At 40.3% G+C, this 14,014-nt stretch overlaps 1 protein-coding gene and 1 pseudogene across 2 annotated transcripts in view; both read right to left on the reverse strand.

Moving 5' to 3' along the window:
- ARL15 (ARF like GTPase 15) overlaps positions 1-14,014 on the reverse strand; it is a 447,708-nt gene that overhangs the window by 227,930 nt on the left and 205,764 nt on the right. The gene's annotated exons all lie outside the window — the stretch shown is intronic.
- LOC110132630 (ATP synthase F(0) complex subunit C2, mitochondrial pseudogene) lies at positions 4,240-4,914 on the reverse strand (annotated as a pseudogene).

Here is a 14,014-nt window from a genome sequence, read left to right on the forward strand (position 1 = left end):
TAAAAATGCCAGTTAAAAAAAAAAATGAAACGAGAAGCAGACAAAAAGCATTTTTGCTACACACCAAAGCACATGGTTTGGAGGATAAGCATTGGTGTGACTGAACTGTGAGCTAAACTAGTTCATAATTTCCTGGAATCACATTTTTACTTGAAGTTTCAACTGAAAAACTATGATTATATTCAGCCTTGAGTATCTGATAGACATTTTCTCAAAAATGATTCTGTAAACTTGAAACCTGAAGAAAAACAACTGACAGTATTTGTCGTGAGTGGTAAAATTTGTTCTCAAGCCAAAATAAGAACTTTGGAAAAATGTTTGTGTCACAGAGATCTTGACAGCCACTCAATGAAAAGATTGATGATATTAATAGACAGATATTTATAATAAAACGTGTCAACATCTGAAAGATCTACCTATTAACTTATTAATCAATATTTCCAAATGAAAAATGTACAATGTACAAAATCATGCATTAAAAAAACACACTCAAAGCACAAGACTGATCAATGGATGCAACATAACTGAATACAAAACATTCACTGAGATGGATTTTTCAGATACCACATTCCAAATGATGATTAAAAAATACAAAGTGAAACATTTTTTGTTTCAGTTAAAGAATAAAATGGGAAAACTTAGACAGTCAGTTCACTCACTCAATTGTGTCTCTTTGCAACGCCATGGACTGCAGCACGCCAGGCCTCCCTGTCCATCACCCACTCCCAGAGTTTACTCAAACTCATGTCAATTGAGTTGCTGATGCCATTCAATCATCTCATCCTCTGTCCTTCCCTTCTCCACCCACTTTCAATCATCCCCAGCATCAGGGTCATTTCAAATGAGTCAGTTCTTTACGTTAGGTGGCCAAAGTATTGGAGTTTCAGCTCCAACATCAGTCCTTCCAATGAATATTCACGACTGATTTCCTTTAGGATGGACTGGTTGGATCTCCTTGCAGTTCAAGGGACTCTCAAGAGTCTTCTCCAACACCACTGTTCAAAAGCATCAATTCTTTGGTGCTTAGCATTCTTTATAGTCCAACTCTCATGTCCTAACATGACTATTGGAAAAACCATAGCTTTGACTAGACCTTTGTTGGCAAAGTAAAGTCTCTGCTTTCTAATATGCTGTCTAAGTTGGTCATAACTTTCCTTCCAAGGAGTAAGCATCTTTTAATTTCATGGCTGCAGTCACCATTTGCAGTGATTCTGCAGCCCCCAAAAATAAAGTCTGTCACTGTTTCCCCATCTATTTGCCATGAAGTGATGGGATCAGGTGCCAGATCTCAGTGTTCTGTATGTTAATTTTTGAGCCAAGTTTTTCCCTCTCCCTTCACTTTCATCAAGAGGCTCTTTAGTTCTTCTTTGCTTTCTGCCATAAGGGTGGTGTCACCTGCATATATGAGGTTATTGATATTTTTCCCACCAATCTTGATTCCAGCTTGTGCTTCCTCCAGTTCAGCATTTGTCATGATATACTCCACATATAAATTAAACAAGCAGAGAGGTAATATACAGCCTTGACATACTCCTTTCCCAATTTGGAACCAGTCTGTTGTTCCATGTCCAGTTCTAACTGTTGCTTCTTGACCTCCATACAGATTTCTCAGGAGGCAGGTCAGGTGGTCTGGTATTCCCATCTCTCTAAGAATTTTCTATAGTTTGTTGTAATCCACACAAAGGCTTTGGCATAGTCAATAAAGCAGAAGTAGAGGTTTTTCTGGAACTCTCCTACTTTTTCGATGATCCAGCGGATGTTGGCAATTTTGATCCCTGGTTCCTCTGCCTTTTCTAAATCCAGCTTGAACATCTGGAAGTTCACAGGCTTGGAGAATTTTGAGCGTTACTTTGCTAGAGTGCGAGATGAGTGCAATTGTGCAGTAGTTTGAGCATTCTTTGACATTGCCTTTCTTTGGGATTGGAATGAAAACTGACCTTTTCCAGTTCTGTGGCTACTGCTGAATCTTTGAAATTTGCTGGCATACTGAGTGCAGCACTTTCACAGCATCATCTTTTGGATTTGAAATTGCTCAACTGGAATTCCATCACCTCCATTAGCTTTGTTTATAATGATGCTTCCTTAGGTCCACTTGACTTTGCATTCCAGGATGTCTGGCTCTCGATCAGTGACCACACCATTGTGATTATCTGGGTCATGAAGATCATTTGTTAAAAAATTCCTGTGTTGTATTAAAGAAGACCATCAACAGTCATCCAAACAGGCTATTAAGATATATCTCCCTTTATGGACTCATCTATGTGAGGCTAGAGTTTTGTCCACTCCAACAAATAGCAACAGATTAAATGTAGAAGCTGCTACAGGAATCCAGTCCTCTTTTACTAAGTCAGACATTAAGGTGATTTGCCAATTTTCCAAATATTTGTTGGTTTTGAAAACTGTTAATTGACATTAAAACACTTCTTAATATTGATGACCTATAAAGGGTTTTTTAAAGGAATTTTAAAAAAATTTAATTTACCAGCTTTAGTTTTTACATAGTAAATATTGAAATATAGAACTATCAATACATGCACATAAGCTATAATATACAAACAAAAACTCTCTGAGGTCACAATAATTTAAGAAAACAAAGGGTCTAGGATCCCACAAAGGTTTCAAGAGTTACAGACTGCTGTCATTGCTGTTCAGTTGCTAAGTCATGTCCAATTCTTTGCGATTCTACTGACTGTGGCACACCAGGCTTTGCTGTCATTCACTGCCTTCCAGTGTTGGTTCAATCATACTCATGTCCATCAAGTTGATGATACCATCCAACCATCTCATTCTCTGTCACCCCCTTCTCTTCCCAACCTCAATCTTTCCCAGAATCAGGGTTTTTTTAAAAAATAAGTCGACTCTTCACATCAGGTAGCCAAAGTACTGGAGCTTCAGCTTCAGCATTGGTCCTTCCAATGAATATTTAGGGTTAATTTCCTTTAGGATTGACTGGCTTGATCTCCTAGCAGTCCAAGGGACACTCAAGAGTCTTCTCCAGCACCACAATTCAAAAGCATCAATTATTCAATGCTCAGACTTCTTTATGGTCCAACTCTCACATCCATACATGACTACTAGAAAAACCACAGCTTTGACTATATGTACCTTCGTCAGCAAAGTGATTGATGTCTCTGCTTTTTAATATGCTGTCTAGGTGTTTCATAGCTTTTCTTCAAAGGAGAATGTGTATTTAATTTCATGTCTGCTGATACAGTCCACAGTTATTTTGGAGTCCAAGAAAATAAAATCTGTCACCGTTTTCACTTTTCCCCGATTCATTTGTCATGAAATGACAGGACTGGATGACAAGATCTTTGTTTTTTGAATGTTGAGTTTTAAGCCAGATTTTTCATTCTCCTCTTTAACCCTCATCAAGCAACTCTTTGGTTCCTCTGCTTTCTGCTGTTAAGAGTGGTATCATCTGTATATCTGAGGTTGTTGATATTTCTCTCGGTAATCATGGTTCTGGTTTGTCATTCATCCTGCCTGGCATTTCTCACGATGTACTGCATGTAGAAGTTAAATAAGCAGGGTGACAGCCTTGACATACTCCTTTCCATTTTAAACGACTGTGTTGTTCCATGACCAGTTCCAACTGTTGCTTCTTGATCTGCACACAGGTTTCTCAGGAGGCAGCTAAGGTGGTCTGGCATTTCTATCTCTTGAAGAATTTTCCACAGTTTGTTGTGATTCACACACTCCAATGCTTTAGTGTAGTCAATGAAGCAGAAATAAGACTTGAAATTCCTTTGCTTTTTCTATATCTAACTGATGTTAGCAATTTGATCTCTGGTTTCTCTGCCTTTTCTAAATCCAGCTTGTATTATCTGGAAGTTCTCACTTCATGAACTGTTGAAGTCTAGCTTGAAGGATTTGGAGCTTTACTTTCCTAGCATGTAAAATGAGTGCAGTTGTACTATAATTTGAACATTCTTTGGCATTGTTCTTTCTTTCGGGTTAGAATGAAAACTGACCTTTCCTGGTCCTGTGGCCACTGCTGAGTTTTCTAAATTTGCTGGCATATTGAATGCAGCACTTTAACAGCATCATCTTTTAGGATTTGAAACAGCTCTGCTAGAATTCCATCACCTCCACTAGCTTTGTCAATAGTAATGCTTCCTAAGGCCCACTTGACTTCACACTCCAGGATATATGACTCTAGGTGAGTGACCACACCATGTTTGTTATCTGAATCATTAAGATCTTCTTTGTATAGTTCATCTGTGTATTCTTGCCACCTTTTCTGTTTTTTTTTTTTTTTTCTTATTAATACAGTATTTATTTGTCTTCCTTCTGTCAAGCCCTGAGCCAACCACTTTCCCCTGCTGCCTGGGGAGTTACAGGAAAAGAAACGTACAGGGCAGATGAGACACGGGAGAAAGAACTATGGGAGGTGGAAATGGCTCCTTCACATGGCGAAGAGGATGAGAAAGGCCACCATCAGGCAAAAGAGCCCCATGGCCTCCAAGAGGGCAAAGCCCAGAATGGCGTAGGAGAAGAGCTGCTGCTTCAGAGAAGGGTTCGTGACATAACCAATGATGAGACTCCCAAACACAGGCCCAATTCCAGCTCCAGAGCCAGCCACCCCTACTGTGGCAGCCAAGCTCCAATGAACTTGGCTGCTGTTGTCGATGTCCCTTGAAACGGCCCTGGTTTGGAAGCTGCGGCTAGGAGTAAGTGAGGTGGTCAGGGGACGGGGGACTACTGCCAAGCTGCTGTGGCTCTCATCTGTCAGTGTCTCTGGTCGTCTTACCACCACCGCAGATAGTGATCGGCTCAATAGTGTAGAGGTTCTCCTGATCAAGGAGGGGGTGGAGACGAACATGGCGCAAGCGTACATTTTCAGGAGATGAAGGGCTGTGGCAGGAGAGCTGCTCCCAGTGCAGAGAAGACCACCTTTTCTTAATATCTTCTGCTTCTGTTAGGTCCCGTACCATGCCCATCTTTGCATTAAATGTTCACTTGATATCTCCAATTTTCTTGAAGAGTTTTCCAGTCTTTCCCATTCTATTGTTTTCCTCTATTTCTTTGCATTGTTTACTTAATAAGTGAAGTCAAGTCACTCAGTTGGGTCCAACTCTTTGAGACCTCATGGACTGTAGCCTACCAGGCTTCTCTGTCCATGGGATTTTCCAGGCAAGAGTACTGGAGTGGGTTGCCATTTCCTTCTCCAGGGGATCTTCCCAACTCAGGGATCAAAGCTGGGTCTCAGGCATTGCAGGCAGATGCTTAAACCTCTGAGCCATATCTCTGTATGTTCACTTAAGAAGACTTTCTTATCTCTCCCTGCTATTCTCTGGAACTCTGCATTTTATTGTTATATTTTTCCCATTCTCCTTTGGTTTTCACTTCTCTTATCTTCTCAGCTATTTGTAAGGCCTTCTCAGACAAACACTTTGCCTTCTTGCATTTATTTTTCTGTGGGAAGGTTTCGGTCACTGTCTCCAGGACAATGTTATCAATCTCCATCTATAGTTCTTCAGGCATTCTACCAGATCTAATCCCTGAATCCATTTGTTATCTCCACTGTATAATCATATGGGATTTGATTTAGGTCATATATGAAGTGTCTAGTGGTTTTCCCTACTCTCTTAAATTTAATTCTAAATTTTGCAATAAGGAGCTGATGATCTGAGCCACAGTCATTTCCAGGTCTCGTTTTGCTGACTGTATAGAGTTTCTCCAACTTTGGCTGGAAAGAATATAATCAATCTAGTTTCAGTACTAAACATCTGATGATGTCCATGTATAGAGTCATCTCTTGTGCTATTGGAAGAGGGTGTTTGCTATGACCAGTGTTCTCTTGGCAAAACTCAATTAACATCTCCCCTGCTTCATTTGGTACTCTAAGGCCAATCTTGCCTGATTTGCCAGTTATCTCTTGACTTCCTACTTTTGCATTCCAATCCCCTACAATGAAAGGACATTGCTTTTTGGTGTTAGGTGTAGAAGGTCTTGCAGGTTTTCATAGAACCATTCAACTTCAGGTTCTTTGGCATTAGTGGTTGGGGCACAGACTTGGATTATTGTGATGCTGAATGGTTTGCCTTGGAAACAAACAGAGACCATTCTGTCAATTTTGAGACTGTACCCAAATACTACATTTCCGACTCTTTTTTTGACTATGAGAGCTTCAACATTACTTCTAAAGGATTCTTGCCCACATTAGTAGATATACTGGTCATTTGAATTAAATTTGTCCCTTCAGTCCATTTTAGTTCAACTAACTCCTAAAATGTCAATGCTCACTTTTCCTACTTACTTGACCATGTCTAACTTACTCTGATTCATGGACCTAACAGTCCATTTCCTATGCAATATTGTTCTTTACAGAATCAGACTACTTTCACCGCCACCATATCTGCTACCAAGCATCATTTCCGCTTTGGCCCAGTTTCTTCATTCTTTCTGGAGCAATATTTTAGCTCTTCCCCAGTAGCATATTGGACACCTACTGACCCAGGGAGTCTCATCTTACGGTGTCATATCCTTTCACCTTTTCACACTGTTTATGGGGTTCTCAAGGCAAGAATACTCAAGTGGTTTGCCACTCCCTTCTTCAGTAGACCATGTTTTGTCATAACTCTCCACCATGACCCATCCATCTTGGGTGGACCCTTAACAGCATGGCTCAGAGCTTCACTGAGCTACCCAAGGCTGTGAGCCATGTGATCATTTTAGATAGCCTCCTATGATTGTGGTTTTCATTCTGGATTCTGTGGGATTGTAGTCCTTGCTTCTTTCTGCCTTCTGGATGAGGTTAAGAGGCTTGTGCAAGCTTCCTGATGAGAAGGCCTGGCTGTGGGGAACACTGGGTCTTGATCTGATGGGCAGGGTCATGCTCAGTTCAGTTCAGTCGATCAGTCATGTCTGACTCTTTGCAACCCCATGGACTGCAGCATGCCAGGCTTCCCAGTCCATCACCAACTCCCAGAGTTTACTCAAACTCATGCCCATTGAGTCCATGATGCCATCCAACCATTTCATCCTGTCATCCCCTTCTCCTCATGCCTTCAATCTTTCCCAGCATCATAGTCTTTTCAAATGAGTCAGCTCTTCGCATCAGGTGGCTGAAGTATTGGAGTTTCAGGTTCAACATCAGTCCTTCCAATGAATATTCAGGACTAATTTCCTTTAGGATGGACTGGTTGGATCTCCTTGCAGTCCAAGGGACTCTCAAGAGTCTTCTCCAATACCACAGGTCAAAAACACCAATTCTTCGGCGCTCAGCTTTCTTCACAGTCCAACTCTCACATCCATACATGACTACTGGAAAAACCATAGCCTTAACTAGATGGACCTTTGTTGGCAAAGCAATGTCTCTGCTTTTTAATATGCTTTCTAGGTTGGTCATAACTTTTCTTCCAAGGAGTAAGTGTCTTTTACTTTCATGGCTACAGTCACCATTTGCAGTGATTTTGGAGCCCCCCAAAAATAAAGTCTGCCACTATTTCCACTGTTTCTCCATCTACTGTCCATGAAATGATGGGACCAGATGCAATGATCTTTGTTTCTGAATGTTGAGTTTTAAGCCAACTTTTTTACTCTCCTCTTTCACTTTCATCAAGAAGCTCTTTAGTTCTTCACTTTCTGCCATAGGGTGGTGTCATCTGCATATCTGAAGTTATTGATATTTCTCCCACCAATCTTGATTCCAACTTGTGCTTCATCCAGCCCAGTGTTTCTCATGATGTAATCTGCATACAAGTTAAATAAGCAGGGTGACAATATACAGCCTTGACGTACTCCTTTTCCTACTTGGGACCAGGCTGTTGTTCCATGTCCAGTTCTAACTGTTGCTTCCTGACCTGCATATAAGTTTCTCAAGAGGCAAGTCAGGTGGTCTGGTATTCCCATCTCTTGAAAAATTTTCCACAGTTTATTGTGATCCACACAGTCAAAGGTTTTGACAGAGTCAATAAAGCAGAAGTGGATGTTTTTCTAGAACTCTCTTGCTTTTTCGACGATCCAGCAGATGTTGACAATTTGATCTCTGGTTCCTCTGCCTTTTGTAAATCCAGCTTGAACATGTGGAAGTTAATGGTTCATGTGTTGTTGAAGGCTGGCTTGGAGAATTTTGAGCATTACTTTGCTAGCGTGTGAAATGAGTTCAATTTGAGGTAGTTTGAGCAATCTTTGGCATTGTCTTTCTTAGGGACTGGAATGAAAACTGACCTCTTCCAGTCCCCTGGCCACTGTTGAGTTTTCCAAATTTGCTGACATATTGAGTGCAGCACTTTCACAGCATCATCATTTAGGATTTGAAATAGCTCAACTGGAATTCCATCATCTCAACTAGCTTGGTTTGTAGTAATGCTTCCTAAGGTCCACTTGACTTCACATTCCAGGATGTCTGGCTCTAGGTGAGTGATCACACCATTGTGATTATCTGGGTCATGAATATCTTTTTTGTATAGTTCTTCTGTGTATTCTTGCCACCTCTTCTTAATATCTTCTGGAGATAGGTCCATACCATTTATCTGTCCTTTATTGAGCCCATCTTTGCATGAAATGTTCCCTTGGTATCTCTAATTTTCTTGAAGAGATCTCTAGTCTTTCCCATTCTATTGTTTTCCTCTATTTCTTTGCATTGATCACTGAGGAAAGCTTTCTTATCTCTCCCTGCTATTCTTTGGAACTTTGCATTCAAATGGGTGTATCTTTCCTTTTCTCCTTCACTTTTCACTTCTCTTCTTTTCTCAGCTATTTTAAGGCCTCCTCTGACAGTCATTTTGCTTTCTTGCATTTCTTTTTCTTGGGGATGGTCTTGATCCCTGTCTCCTGTACAATGTCACAAACGTCCATCCATAGTTCATCAGGCACTCTATCAGATCTAGTCCCTTAAATCTGTTTCTCACTTCCACTGTATATCATTAGGAATTTGATTAAGGTCATACCTGAATGGTCTAGTGGTTTTCTCTACTTTCTTCAATTTACGTCTGAATTTGACAATAAGGAGACCATGATCTGAGCCACAGTCAGCTCCCAGTCTTGTTTTTGCTGAGTCTTATTGAGCTTCTCCACCTTTGGCTGCAAAGAATATAATCAATCTGATTATGGTGCTGACCATCTGGTGATGTCCATGTGTAGAGTCTTCTCTTGTGTTGTTGAAAGAGGGTGCTTGCTATGACCAGTGCGTTCTTTTGACACTGGTCATAGCCTATTAGCCTTTGTCCTGTTTCATTCTGTACTCCAAGGCCAAATTTGCCTGTCACTCCAGGTGTTTCTTGACTTCCTACTTTTGAATTCCAGTCCCCTATAATGAAAAGGACATCTTTTTTGGGTGTTTGTTCTAGATGGTCTTATAGGTCTTCGTAGATCTGTTCAACTTCAGCTTCTTCAGCATTACTGGTCGGGCATAAACTTGCTTTATTGTGACATTGAATGGTTTGCCTTGAAAACAAAGAAATCATTCCATCATTTTTGAGATTGCATCCAAGTACTGCATTTTGGACTCTTTTGTTGACTATGATGGTTACTCCATTTCTTCTGAGGGATTCTTGCCCACAGTAGTAGATATAATGGTCAGCTGAGTTAAATTCACCCATTCTAGTCCATTTTAATTCACTGATTCCTAAAGTGTCAGTGTTCACTCTTGCCATCTCCTGTTTGACCACTTCCAATTTGATTGGAAGCCTTGATTCATGGACCTAACATTCCAGGTTCCTATGCAATGTTGCTCTTTACAGCATCGGACCTTGCTTCCATCACCAGCCACATCCACAACTGGGTGTTGTTTTTGCTTTGGCTCTGTCTCTTCATTCTTTCTGGAGTTATTTCTCCATGATCTCCAGAAGCACCTACCGACCTGGGGAGTTTATCTTTCAGTGTCCTATCTTTTTGCCTTGTCATACTGTTCATGGGGTTCTCAAGGCAAGAATACTGAAGTGGTTTGCCATTCCCTTCTCCAGTAGACCACATTTTGTCAGAACTGCACACCGTAACCTGTCCGTCTTGGGCGGCCCTACATGGCATGGCTCATAGTTTCATTGAGTCAGACAAGGCTGCTCAGTAAATCTTTAATCCAGCAGTCTTCTGATGGGTGGGGCTGTGCTGCCTTCCTGTTACTTGTTTGGCCTGAGGGAACTCAGTCCTGCAGTCTCCATGCTCTATGGTAGCACTTTTGAAGGAAGACCTCCAAAAGGATGTAGCCAACATGTGCCTCCCTGCACTACCCACGGCTTGTGTCCCTGTCCCAGTGGCAGGGCACTACCAACCCCCATCCCTGCAGTGGACCCCCAAATACTTACACATCTTTAATATCAAAAGAGATCAGTAAGATCTACTATAATTTGGCATAAATATAGAGTGGGTTTCAAAGAGAAATAAAGATGTTACACTGAATAATAATTTATTCTCTCCCGACCATCTCTTGTCCAAAGATAGGCCAACGAGAGCTGGGAGCAACATCTCAAAATTAAGAGGTCGATATAGGAAACATACTAATCTCACTGGTCTCATTATGTTGGAATTCTAACCCAGTGGTCACATGCTTTGTGCTTAGAAATATTCTCACAGAGAGTGCGACCCAGGAGATTCTGAGACAGGTGGTCCTCAGACTATCTTTCGCAAAAAAAAAAATTGTAAACACTATACAAGCTGATACACCAATTGCCCTCTTTTTTTCTTATCCTCAACAAACATCCTGGGTGTCTGTGTTACTCTAAACACAATTTTAAGTCATTACCTTCAATGTCAATTTCTAAAAACTGTACTTGAGGACTACGTTTGCTGTCTGATAGCTGCCCTGCTCCTATGTTCTCACTGTGGTTCAAACTTTCATCACTTTCTGTCTAGATCATCAGAATAGTATTCTAACTGGTCTCCTCACTTATGTCTTGGTGGTAATCAAATGAAATTACTAATACTTGTCCCAAAAGCTAGCTCAGATTATATCACCACTGTGCTCAAAAATATTAAATGTCTGTAACTTTAAATTCCCAAACTACTTGATTTAGGATTTACAGTTCTCTATGGCTTCAACTGGTCACTCCTATGTCATTTTTCTATTACTTGCCTGTAAACCCCACAAACGCAATTTTTGTTCTCCTGAGCCAGATCCCGGCTTCGCAGCTTCACCCTGATTGTCTTACCCCTTTGCCTGGAGTTTCTGCCACATCAGTTCTCTCTTCAGCTCTCCTTCATTCAAATTGCTAAACTGTCAGGAAGCATTTAACAGACTTCCTGTGTGCTGTTTTGGATCTGTCAGGAATCCTTTGGTCCTTATTAATTTCTGAATATTCAGGAATTAAGAGGAGAGGCAGGGCTTTCCCGGGGCTGAGGAATCCAGGCATTTCCTTTGTTAGTTTCTCATTATGGTGATAAGTACCCGCTTCTCTCTTTAATAGGGATGACCTTGTGTTTTGTAAGTCTGAAATTTTAATCTTTATCTTTCCTGAGAATAACTACCTTGTAAGACAGTATATATACCCACACCATGTTGATTAAAACATCTTTGCTCCATCAGAGTTTGGGTCCCCATGTCTTTCTTTCTTTCTTTCTCTCTCTCTCTATTTCTGGCTGATTCCCTGGAGCGCCAAAGCCGGCTGCATAACCCAGGGAATATTAGCCTCTTTCCTTCTTTCACTCTCTCATCGTCGACTCTGGACCACCAGGTTCTGGTCTAATAAAGGACCAACACTAAACACCATTCAAGAGCCAGATATAATCACCTATTCCACCAAGCTTCCCACAATCTTCCAGCTGGAAATAACTTTTCCGAAAATTTTAGCTATTTCTCTTGTATCTGCTCGTAACACTTCCACCCTGCAACACTGTTACCTGAAGGCATATATCATCTTCCTGGTTAGACTGAAAGAGCCACATGAAAGTTTTGTGCATTTATGTCACTCATTAACTCCATACTTTGACTTCATCCAACATGAAGACTTACATACAATGGACACCCAATCAGTATTTTTTCAGGGAATTGAGTAGTCTTTTATAAAATATTTATTCAGAATTCTCAAATGCAGAATGTAGAATTTATCTTAAAAAAATGCCATGATCTACAAATAATCTATCTCTTTGGTTTTGTTGGTTTATAGTTATTAGCATGAAATGTTTATGTTTCTGGCACATACCGTCTGCAGGAAAGTTCTCACCCAACATCTGATGTTAAAAACTTTAAAAAAAAATACATACACAACCAAACTTCACTTTGTTTATTCTCAGAGTTCTGTTTTAGTATCTGGAAATGTGAAGCCATGATGCAGCACGTGCTAAGGCACTGAACTAAAGCCATAAGAGCATTACTCTATGCTCACTGTGCTACTTCTTGATCCTATCCTATTTGAGATCCCTTTCTCTGTTCTGACAGCCAACAGAACCAGCAACCATGAGAAACTTAAAGTATGAAGAGAAAACACTATGAGGACAGATCTTGGGAAAATGTTCCCTTCTGTGTTCCTGTACAAGCCAAAGGCTGACTCCCTAGAAGACCCAAAACCCCCAGGGTGAACACAATTTGCAAGGCTCCAAATAGAAAGCAGCAAATTCCTGGGCTATTGGCATAACACAAAAAGTAAAGCACATTTGTAAATAGTATTTTGGAAATCTGGTGGCTGGACTAGAAAAGCTAGTATGGCAACAATTTTGTTGAAACTGCCATTGACCAAAGCAACCAATTGGGAAAAGCCAAAATAGGAATGTTCTGGCGGCAGTGGAAGATGTTTGTTACATACTCAGGGTGAAATATGATCCTGTAATACTGTGGAAATGCTACTGCATTATAGCACAACTTGCTGTTTCACTCTTACCAGTATTTATTTTTATTGCAGACTTTAACTTATCAACTATGTGACAAAATTGACAGAGGTAACGTGGGGCTCCAGATTAACACAAATTCACAGCCCACAGAAAAAGTTTAAAACCACAGAGGATGAGCCATTAGATAACAATAAATAATTAAGAGTCACAGATTATAAGCCTTGGCCCTCAAACTTAGATTATCAGTTTCTCTAATGACAACTTCTCCATGATTAATTTGGCCCCAAACAAGTTATTACTATATAACCTACTAATGTAATAAAACCTTCAGGGAATTCTGCCTAGTCTACAATGCTTATTTGACCCCACCCACTTTTACCCTTTCTTGCCCCACTCTGCCATTCTTAATGGTAATGCTTACCACAAATCCTAAAGCTAAAGTTCTCCTTTGTGGACTATTCCCTTGGTTCTATTAGTTGAGACCTTACTGATTACAGAACGACAGCCAAAATCCATAAAATAGTGAACAAAGGGACAGCCTAGCCTTCAGGAGCATGACACCAATGTTTAACTTAATAATGCTCAAAAGATGACCCTTGACTTACTATGGTTAGACCTACACTTTTTCAACTTCATAATATTGTGACAATGATACACACTCAGTAGAAATCATACTTTAATTTTATATTCTGATCTGTCCCTGGGCTGGTGACATGCCATATGAGACTCCCTTAGTGAAACTGGGCAGCAGTAGTGAGCCTGGACTCCCAGTCAGAAGCATGATCAGGAAAGCAAACTGATACACTCACAACTATTCCGTACCCAGATGAGCATTCTGCTTTTCACTTTCAGTATAGTACCAAAAAGTTACATGAGATGCTCAATACTTTATTATAAAATAAGCTTGTGTTGAGATGATTCAGCCCAACTCCAGGCTAATATAAGTGTCTGAGTACATTTAAGGTAGGTAAGGCTAAGCTGTGCTGTTTGGTAGGTTAGGTATATAAAATGCATTTTTGACAACAGAATTTTGAATTTATGATGGGTTCATCAGGATATAACCCTTTGGTAAATTAAGGAAGATCAGTACATTATGATTTGAACTATGTAATTAACAAAATAATGTGTTTTACAAATCATAAATATAGACAGCTGTTAGCTTAGGGATCAGATATATTTCAAAACTTTCAGAAGTTTCCAATATTTTCAGATTTTTGGTACACAAGTTTCCTTGAAAACAAAGCAATGCACTGGCATTGGGTTCAATTCTGACAAGCAGGCCAGCTCTGATAGAGAGTACAACAGT

The sequence above is a fragment of the Odocoileus virginianus genome, chromosome 14, assembly GCF_023699985.2.
Source record: "Odocoileus virginianus isolate 20LAN1187 ecotype Illinois chromosome 14, Ovbor_1.2, whole genome shotgun sequence".
In the NCBI taxonomy this organism is placed as follows: Eukaryota; Metazoa; Chordata; class Mammalia; order Artiodactyla; family Cervidae; genus Odocoileus; species Odocoileus virginianus.